The sequence below is a fragment of the Gobio gobio genome (genome assembly GCF_949357685.1).
Source record: "Gobio gobio genome assembly, chromosome: 18".
Classification (NCBI taxonomy): domain Eukaryota; kingdom Metazoa; phylum Chordata; class Actinopteri; order Cypriniformes; family Gobionidae; genus Gobio; species Gobio gobio.
The window spans coordinates 37,999,543-38,010,837 of record NC_137111.1 but is presented as its reverse complement, the minus strand read 5'-3'; positions in this window follow the sequence as shown (position 1 = coordinate 38,010,837).

Sequence of the window (11,295 nt, the reverse complement as noted above, 5' to 3'; positions counted from 1 at the left end):
TCAAGTTTTAAATAGGAAAAATATCGAAAGTTTTTGGTCATTTTTGAGTGAGATGCTAACGGTCTAATCAGATTCAAAGATCTATGCCAAGCTACGCTAAAAGTTCTACCGCCAGACCCGGAGATCGGCTGAATGGATTCGAAAACAGTAAAACTCAACTGTTTAACTCTAGGGGAGTTGGAAAATGAGCCTATTTTCAAAAAAAAGTGGAGTGTTCCTTTAAATATAATGCTATCACTATAAGTGAATGAATGATAAAATGCATGAATACAGAGGCAGGGGTGCGATTGAGGGTAAACGGTAAATTGAAGCCATTTAAGGATGCTAGGAAGACTCAAGGGGGGCTGTCATTCATTCAAGGATATAAGCTTCAAATGATGGTGTAGTGCCTACAGCAGCACTGAAGTAAGTGCACTGATCGACCGTTCCATGCACTGATGAGAGGAGACGGGTTAGAGGCATGGGAGCATCTGTTTTTAGTGTTTCCTCCCTCTGTTTCACCTCCATGTCCTTCCGCTTTAGTACTTAGACCAGCGAAGGTACATCCAAGCTGTCTCACAGTTTTAAAGTAAGTTTGTAAGTTGCTTCAGGACAGACAGTATCAACAACAGCAAGAATTCTGTATTATGAAGTGTGGTAAAGTACAACTGTAAAGTACTTTGTGGACTTCATTACTTTGGGAAATTTTAACTTCCTTCAGTATAGAACAGAATGGAGAATACGGTATGTATATACACACAAAAGTTCATTTTTATGCAATTAAAATGGGAAACTTACTCAAAGTATGTCTTTGGTTATATACTGTTTAGATATTATCAGCCATGTAAGAAGAGGTGTTAATACTTCACATTACAATGTCTATGTTACTTGTGCCTGAAAATTAATATTATAATTGTATTGTACATTATTTACAAGTTCTTTCCACAACCCGGTTAGAACATCTCCATGTACTAAAAAACATTTACACTTTAATATAGCCTATTTACAGTGGATATTATTAAATATTACAGATGAACATTTTACAAGCATCATGTAATTGGGGTAAAGATACAATATTGCTCAAATTCACTTTTACAGCAAATACAACCAAAAAAAAAGAGCAAAGCTATTCTTCTGTACCTAAATGGTGTGTTTATGTATGTATGGATGAATGAATAAAGAATAAGCTTGGACTTGCTTCGAAAGTTTGCAGAATGGCAAATGATCAAAAGACAGGAATAGAAGTGAAGGGCTGCTCTTAATGTGGAACGGCTGAAACTCCCATGGACAACTTCCACGTGCGCTATATCCAGCAACAAAGATGGCAGACTATTTTAGGCACTATGCATTTAAAGAAACATTGCTTAACTGTAAAACTGCCGCATTTGCTCATTAGCGAAACACACACACAAAGTACAACTTCAAACATAATGTGTTGTCTGTTTGCATGCTATTATTTACAATTATCAGCAAATCGTAGGTCCTCCAATTGATTAAAAAATGTATTAAACAAATTGCAAGACATGTTGATTAAATAATGATTGTATAGATATACAGTGTCTTACAGTCTTTATGGAAGAAGCATGGAAATTATAGCACATTTCAATCTACTTAAGCACTGTCCAGCCATCAGCACAGCACACTCATATTTTCAAATTGTACATAGGACATTCTACAGAATTAATTCAGCATGAAAGTTACTAAGGATGAAAAATGACAGAATTGGTGTAAATGGAGTATGGAGAAACGGTAATCTAAGACTGAGGCTAAAGCTTACTGACCCTTCCTTGAGCATTGCTTTGTGAAGCAAAATGAATTAATGTCTTGAGAAAAATGACAGAAAAGTTCATCTAGAAACTTCAATGAATGAAAAAGTTAGGCAAAGGAAAGACAAAATGGGTTAAATAGAATACAACTAAAAATATTTCTTAGCACTTAAAAATAAGGTTCCATTTGTTAATGTTAGTTAAATTAGATAACATGAACTAACAATGAAAATACTTATAAAGCATTTCTTAATCTTAGTTTAATTTAATTTCAACATGTAGCCAACTAATATGATTAAAAGCAAAAGTTGAAGGCCTATCTGTAAAATATCTAAAATTAAATACTGTAACAAATGTTTTGCTCATTGTTAATGTTAGTTAATGATCGTTAACGTTAAAGGTACACAATGTAACATTTGGCCCTCTAGCCCTTATATCCATTGATAGACACGCTACTTCCTTGAAAATAAATGACAGCACCGCTACAACAACCATGAAATGAGAGTCACATATGGCAATTTATCTGTTCAATAAAATAACTCACTCACCTGTTGAGCAATTCAAAACACAGTCTCTGCGATGCTTTTGCAACATTTCAAATCCCTCAGTTCTCCATCTCCGAAAAGCAGTGTCAATGTTGATTCTTGTTTTATTACAGGCTCTATCGCATTCTCTTTTTGCCAGCAGACTCTCTTCTGTTAGCTTTTTTTTTAACAGGTGATTTCCTGGAGACTTGAGATTTAGTGTGCTGTGCTCCATGTCAAACTTTCTCGCTTGTTGTGACAACTATGCCCCTCCCAAATCATACACGTGTCAAAGTCAAGTGTGCCGCACAAGTCCTGAAAAGCCAAAACGTTTCGATTGGCCCCAGGTGGTTGGTCCCAGTATTGGTCATAAACCCCTCCCTCTCCATTTAATGTAATGGGACGAGACACAAACTAAACAATCATAGTTTCTGTAATTTAAGGTCATTTTTATCATGCTGATGTAAGTTCAAGTTTTCGTTTTTTAAATAAGTTTGGTTTTAGTTAGTTATTTGATGCTATTAAAACGGGGGTGTGACGTCATGATTGACAGCTTCTCTGAGTGAAGTAGTCACTGAAGCACCAACACAGAGAAAAAGGGTGCCAAAATTGTACCTTTAGGGGTACAACAGCTTGTCACTGGGGCATTACCCTTAAAATGACATCTTTGTATTTATTTTTTACCACAAAAAGGTTCATGGTAGTACCTTAAGGTACGTATTTGTACTCTAAGGCCCCGTTCACACCGCAAGTCTTAATGCTCAATTCTGATTTTTTTGCTCAGATCCGATTTTTTGTTTGGCTGTTCACATTACCTTTTAAAATGTGGCCTATATCTGATTCCAGTGTGAACTGTTTGAGGTTTCAAACTAACCCGCATGCGCAAAAGAACAATAACAATGACGTCAGACGCAGCACTCTGTTGCACTAAAGTTCGGGAGGTTATGGAGGAAATTTAAATTTACCTTTAAGACTCTTCACCTTCCTTTGGCACTGAAGCCCCGTTCTTCTGTGTCCCCGTTCTTCCATTTCGTGTGCTATTTTTTCAAAAACGGAGCAGTTACGGTTGGAATTGAAGTATCTCCCCATATACTAATTAGGTGTAACACCTCACTCTCCCTCCATTGACTCGCTCCATCGCTGTTCTCCATATCTAGTCAAGTTTTTAATGTTATTGTCTGTGTCTGTTGTGTCTAGGGCTAACTCGCAGACGCATAATTGTGACCGAATGTGAACGTAGATTGACATAAAAGTCGCATCAAATCCGCCTTGGTTGTTCACACTGCGGCCACATTGAAAGAAATCTGATCTGGGTCTGATTCAGGACCACATATGTATGTGGTCTAAATCTGATTTGAAAAAATCAGATCTGGGCAAGATTTGAGTGTTCACACTACCTCTGAAGAAGTCTGACCTGGTCACTTGACCCCCAAAAAATGTTGGGCCACTTTTGCCTGCAGTGTGAACGGGGCCTAAGGTACTAATATGCACCTTTTAGGAGTAAAAAAGGTACAAAGATGTGTTTTAAGGGTACTGCCCCAGTGACAAGCTGACAAGCAATTTTGGCACCCTTTTTCTCTGTGTGAACAGACTTTTTTCAGGATTTTTGTGAGGAGATTGGATCTTTAACTTTAATTTCTTCATTTCCATAACTGTGTATTTCACACACTGACATAATGAGTTGTTCTGCAGTAAACTGTACAAACCGATTCTACGGGAGTGTGGACGGGGCCTTGATACCGCCGCTCCACTTCACGCTCACTACTACACAGACTCGGGTCCAGAATCAGCGCAAGATGTCAGCGATTTTGGGACATTGGCAGTGTGGTGAGAAATCAAGTCCCCCCAGGAATCGGGTCTCCTTTAGGACCCAGAGTGATCTAGGGTGACCACCTGTCCCACTTTGCGTTGTACCGCACAGCATTTTCACCCCTTGTCCCGCATGTCGCATATTGAGAAAATGTCCCGCATTTTCACCAATCTATTGATTTTTAATGATCATATTGAGAAAACATGCATGCGTTCTTTTGCCTTTTTAAGAAAGCATTTTATTTATTATTTTTGCGGCATCGTTTTTCACCTATATTTAACAGCGCTTCGTCAGAAGTAACATCCCGCCTTACACAAATACAAAAGCCATTTTTTAAACCATATCCAATGGTTGAAAAGAAAGGAGTAAACACGGTCACTAGTAGGTTGTGACGGCTGTCAATCAAAATGTGGAGTGGTGATTCGTTCCATGTGTTCCCTGTCAGAAAACGAATGGATAGTTCTGTATATAAATGAATATATATATATATATATATATATATATAAAAAATTGTATACAGAACTGCATTTATTTATATATATATATATATATATATATATATATATATATATATATATATATATATATATATATATATATATATATATATATATAAATAAATAAATGCAGTTCTGTATACAAATTTGTATACAGAACTGCATTTATTTATTTATTTATTTATATATATATTTATATATATATATATATATATATATATATATATATATATATATATATATATATATATATATATATTAATATATAAGATTAACTAATTTAATGTTGTTTTATTTGTTTCATTATTTATTTAGTTGGATTTTAGTTGCACTTGGTCAGAACTGTTTCAAAAGTAGTTATCTGCATGATGCCTGCTGCCTTTGGGCTCAGTGATGTTGAATTTAAGATTATACAACAGTTTCAGGTTATGTTTTAGTGTTGGTAACATGTCCCACATTGTCCCACACAAACTTAGTAATCGTCCCACATTTGGTTTGTTTGATGGTGGTCACCCTAGAGTGATCCCATTGGTGAACTTTTAATGGGTAATATTTTCAGTGCCTGATTACAATTCCTGCAAAATACAGAAACATAATGTTATGATTCATATCTTTTAAAATTATAATGACCATTAATTTCTTTTAAATGACGGTCATTAACGCCTACTAGTAGGCTAACTGAAGTTATAGGTTGCGAAATCAAGAATTTCTTTCTTACTGTTTTTTAGTTACCTTGTGTACTAGCATAGCATACATCTATTTTAGATTTGCATGTTAGCGTAGCTTATATTATATTAGGTATGTTTTTTTGCTTCCAATATAGTTCCCAATTCCTAATTGTTTGTGTGTATTTAGCATGACAATTAATTTGTATTTTTTTTTATAGTATTATTATACTACATTACTATTATTGTGTAAAATTAACATTAAATTACTTTTACAGAACATAGTACTGTAAGTTGCAACAATCATTATCCTTGTCAAAAAAATACATTGCATGGTTGTGTTTCCAGTTAGTTTTATTATTAATGTAATAACCAGCATGCAATAGTTACAATAACAACTTTTGATCAGGTATTACCGCCTGGGTGCTAAAGGAGACCCGATTCCTAGGGGGGGGACTCGATTTCTCATGACAGTGACAGTGAAGAACTTCTTTAAACTACGGATATAGACCGTAAAAAAAGTACGCAACTTCATTGGCTTCCGTTGAAGTAACTGAAGCCTCCGGAGGTCAGAATATGGCGCTGACATCTTGGGACCGAGTCTGCGCAGTAGTGATCTCTGAGTCTGCGCAATGGAGGGCAGGAAGTAGAGGTGCTATATCAAAAGCCCGCCCACACTCTCACAGATGCAGAACAATTCATTATGTTGGTGTGAAATAAACAGTTATGGAAACGTAGAAATTAAAGCTAAAAGCTCCAATCTCCTCCCAAAAATCCAGAAAAAAGACTGTACCTCAGTGACAACTTCACTCAGAGAAGCCATCAATCTCAGCTGTCAATTATGACGTCACACCCCCCGTTTTTATAACATCAAATAAATAACTAACTAAAACTAAACTTATTTAAAAAACGAACACTTGAAATGAAATCATTGTGATAAAAACTGCCTACAATGACATACACCAACTTTTGGAAAAAAATATTTGAAGTGTAATTTGATTGTTTTATTTTGTCTCGCGTCCATTAGAAAACAACATATCTGTTGTTTCCGTTGACGTGAACTCCGTTAAATGTGCATACAGCGCGGGAATTGAAGATTGGATTTATATTCATTTTGCGGAGAGGTGTAAGGTAAGATGCTTGCTAACATTGTAATGCTTGAAGTGCTTTATATCTATGGATTTTATTATAAGCAAGACAAGTCAAGTGTTGATTTGAGAGGCTAAATTGATCAAACATGCGGTTAACTCACTGTTGGCCGCTGGCCGCTTGGTCGTCACTTTATAAAACAAAAACTTTAATTTAACAAACAAAAAAAAATTTTCAAACATTTTTCTAAATTAATCACTAAGTTTTTTTTTTTTTTTTAATAGATATAGAATATTAAGTGTTAGTATATAGTATAACACTCATTTTTAGTGACTTTTTTCTCTCTTGATCCTTATGTATAATTACCAGTGTGGGATCTACAAAGTGAAATGCATTAAAATCTGTTAAGCAATGTCAGAGTGGTTAACTCAAAATGTTCTTATGTTCCTGATTTAGGTCCTATCTCAGTGGAATAGTTGGAGACGGCTTTTAGCTCGGTTGCATTTGTTTCCTGTCTGTAGCTGAGGATGTGGAGGGGTGGGCTGTTCCTGAAGAGGAATGTGCAGTGAACCGAAAACAAAACCGGAGCGTATGTGTTAACTGTATGTGTTTATGTGTTTACATATGCGTGACTGCGCTCACATTCATATATTCAGGATGAGAACTAAGTTTAATCACCTCAGCGGCTGTGCGTTTGTCATCCCTGGCATTTGTACATCCACATGGGAAGAAAACTCCAAGAACACTTCGGTACATGCAGCTGTTCACTCTGTCTTTTTCTTGTTTCTATCCACCCCCTTCATTTCTCTCCAGTGGGCTTTCATCAGGAACAAAAACAAACCCTTTCCTTCACTCACTTAAAAGCTTTCATTCGCAATACTGAAGGAGTATGGCTGATACGAGACGTGGAAATACTGAGATATAAACATCTTCAGGCTGGATCTGAACTGCTGAATTAAAAAATCGATCATTGCACGTTGTTGTTTTCCTTTTATGCTACTTTCCCATAGGGAAAAAAAAAATCACAAAGTCGATCAGTTTAATATCTCAGTTGTCTCACCTAAATTAAAATGCTAAAAAATACAAAATCAACTGAAATCATGTTTATTTTTATTTTTCCTAAATATATACAAAGTTCTGTCACGTTCTCTACAGGGCACAGCGTGGTTTCAGAAACCCTCCTCCTTCCCCAGCTCCACCTGTATAGATCTGCTACAGGTAATTCTTGTATGCCATATTGTATAACAGCAGCATGTCTTACTTGCTCAGCAGTGTGTCTGTGTATGTATAGGTAGTAGCCAGTCCCGTACTTAATCTGCAGCAGCAGCAATAACCAACCATATACACTAATTTCATTTTATTTTATCATTTTATTACACTAATTGAAATTTCATTTCAGATAACCAGTGTAGCAGATCTATTCTGCCAAGACTAAATATATTAACAATGTCATGTCCAAGACCAGGCCAAACATCGTTTTTTACACACGGTTTGAGAGCAGTGGAGCTTTTATGATGCCGTAGACGACCGCTTCCGCGTCTTCCGCTTCTTCCGCTCATGCGTATGTGGGGTAATGCAGCGCTGTTTTATCATATTAGACACATTTGAGTGTGTTGAAAGGTATATTATAATGCGTTCGCTCTGCCGCTACACTTGTTGCACACAGCAGTGAGCTAAATCGATATTAGGCATGGTAAAACATGGTACTCATGTTTTGAGTCATTCATACAAAATGCAAAATCAAGAAAACGAGATTTTAAACAATAAGACTAACTGTGTTGAGCTATATAACAGTGGTTAGTTTTCTGTCGATGAATGTGTCCAAACAGTTGCTCACATGCAGTGTTGCTTTTGAAAGTTTTCTTCACCACATCAAGACCTGTTATGCAGAAGACTTCTTGAATGTATTCAGTGTTTTTCTTTATTTAAAATAAGATGTTTTCACCAAATATCCTGTGTTGGAATTGATATTTGATATGGAATTGATTGATGTTATTAAAGTGATGTGACAAAATATCAACCCCTTTGTCTTTGTTCTGTATTTTGCTTGATTCATTTGCTTGATTTTTTTCTTTTCTTTTTGGACAGTGAGAAATAAACAATTGCTACTACAATTTAAAATATTTCAGTGGACCAACGACATGGTTTGGTCAACTAAATGGTTCCATAGGCTCAATATTATTTCTGATTGAGCCCATGTTAACAGACTGTTGCCACAATTGATAAAATTAAATTCACAGAAATTCAATTATAGGTCAACTGAAACCTTTTGATGTGACCAGTCAATTGAAATTTTTGAGTTGGAGAGGTCTGATTTTTTTTTTTACAGTGTGTCTAATAAAACACATAAAATATTAAAGTGTCTTTTTCCATGGTTTCAACAAAATAAAATTCTAAAATTCCCCGGAATCGAGGGCGGGTATGATGTCATTGATAGACGACGCACGGCATGGTCCGTATCCTGGTTAAAATGGCCTATTTCTCTGGATTTAATAATTCTTGGAAAACAAAAAATTCAAGTCACCAAAAAAGTCACTGTTCTAGTGTTTTTTTGGATATTTTAACCCAAAAAACGTATAATTTGAAAGCAGTTTTGTCATAATTGCAGCAAAAACAAAAACAAAACCTGGAAATATCTTATAGGGCGGGTGTAATAGGAGGGGGCTTTGAATATTGTGTTGGACAATGTGGGTCTTTGAAAAAAAGGTCTAGAGGAGACACCAAGATACCAAAGTCTGCAATTCTGCAATTTTAAAATTAACTCATTTTCTCCTATATGATTCTAATTTGATTGTTTGTTCATGATGGACATGAATGGATGACTAAAACACAAAAGTATAAACAGACCTTTAAGAATGTAAACCTGTCAGGTAGATGATGAGTGTTCAAAGGTTCACCGGAGGACTGTGGAAAACTTGTACATAGAAAAAAAAAAACTCTTTATCAGAATTTCTCTTCTGGTATATGGATAAGACCCAAAATCATGAGTAAGAACATATTTTGTCCTGCTGACAGTCCATGAGCAAACACAAAACAAGTAGTCATTCTACCTATTCTTAAATAATGGTTCCCACAATGCCCCAGTCTTTTGCCTAAGCTTCCAGCAGATGTGGGGTTCAGATTCGCCACTGTCATTATTGAGGCCCTGCTTCAGTTCAGAATGACACACAAAGAAAAGAAAACCTCTCTGCTGGAGACAGAGATCATGTGTCTCAGATCATAAAACAACTTTCTCAAATTTCGTAAGCATGTATAAGAAACTGATCAGACATTTGCATCAAAATACAACACCCAGAGAGTCCATGTGTCTTTGCCATTAGGATTTTACAAAGGTCATAGCTGCAATAATTGCACCTTTAAAGTAGAATGTTCAAAGCAGCGTTTCTCTGTTTACTGAAAAGTGCTGATGTTTCAGATAACATGGTTCAGTGAGTGGACAGGAGGAAACAGAATAAAGTGCATAACAACAGCCAGTTTATCTGATCCGGGACTGGAGCACTGGAACAGCACTAAATGTAACCCAGTGTATATTCAACTATTTGTATATTTAGTTGCATATGGGCGTATTGGCATTCAAAAGTCTTGGTAACACTTTAATTCAATATATAATGCATTATAAAATATTCTTAATGCAGTCATTATTTCTTGTAATGCATTACATTATCTCGTGAATAATTGTGACCACACTTATAATACATTAAAGTACTTTATTTGTACACTGTTAGAAAGTATAATGTATTAAAACACATGGACAACCAATGTTGTTTACACTGTAAACCCTAACGCTCAAAATAATTAATTGGTTTGAGTAGAGCCAACTCAAATTAAACAAATTAGTTCAATCAAATTAACTTTTATGAGTATAGAGAACTTTCTCCTTTTTTGAGTCCACAAAACTGACACAATTCAAGTAATCTGAATTGTTTCATTGTTTTGAGTTTTATGAACTTGTTTCTTTTAATTTAGACAAACTTCAATGTAACTGAATCTGGGCTGGGATTTATATTTCCCAGCATGCTTTGCCATGGCACTCAAAAGGGAGAGTAAATGCTACAAAAAAAACTTTTCTTGCAAGATTAATGTTAAAGGTGCACTGTGTAAATTTTAGCAACATCTAGTGGCGACTGGCCTTTTGAAGCACGTAGAGAAGTTACTGTGGCCGGCACAGGACAAAAATGTTGTCATCTGAGACAGCCGAGAGTACCTTGTGCTCTGTAGAGCAGTTTGTCCGTTTAGGGCTACTGTAGAAAAGTGACGACGCAAAATGGTGACTACACTCTAAGGGGACCCGCAGTGTATGAAGATATAAATGGCTCATTCTAAGGTAATAAAAATATAACGGTTCATTATGTAAGGTCTTTATAATACACATAACTATGTTTTCAGTGGTGTATATTGCATTTCTGTTAATAGATCCTAACAAATACTACACACTGCACCTTTAAGTGGGAGATTTAGAGTTGTTTAATGTTTTGCTATGTTAGTTTAGAAGAGTTTCTGTTATGTTGGGGCTACCATGGTGACGAGTGGAGCATGAGCTTAGTTTGAGAACAGATATACAGTATGTTAAATGTTCTATATTGCTGTACTCATTCAGCAAGTGCTATGCTATGCTAATGCTATCAAGGCATTGTGTTAACAATTAGCAAGGTAGCATTTATCGAATTAGCTAGTTAAAACTAGCCAAGTTTCCACTACTTAAAACATCGGGTTTACAGTGAATGTGTAACAACGTGTATTTTAACTTTGTTTACACTTATGGAAACATATAATGCACTGCAACATCCATTTTGAGCCCCTTTTTAATGCATTATGCTAATTAAGGCTGCATTTATTTGATCAAAAAATACAGTAAACAAATTGTGAAATATTATTACAAATAAAGCTGAATTTCACATGATCTTTCAGAAATCATTCTGATTGGATGATTTGGTGCTCAATAAACATTTCTTGTTATTATCAATG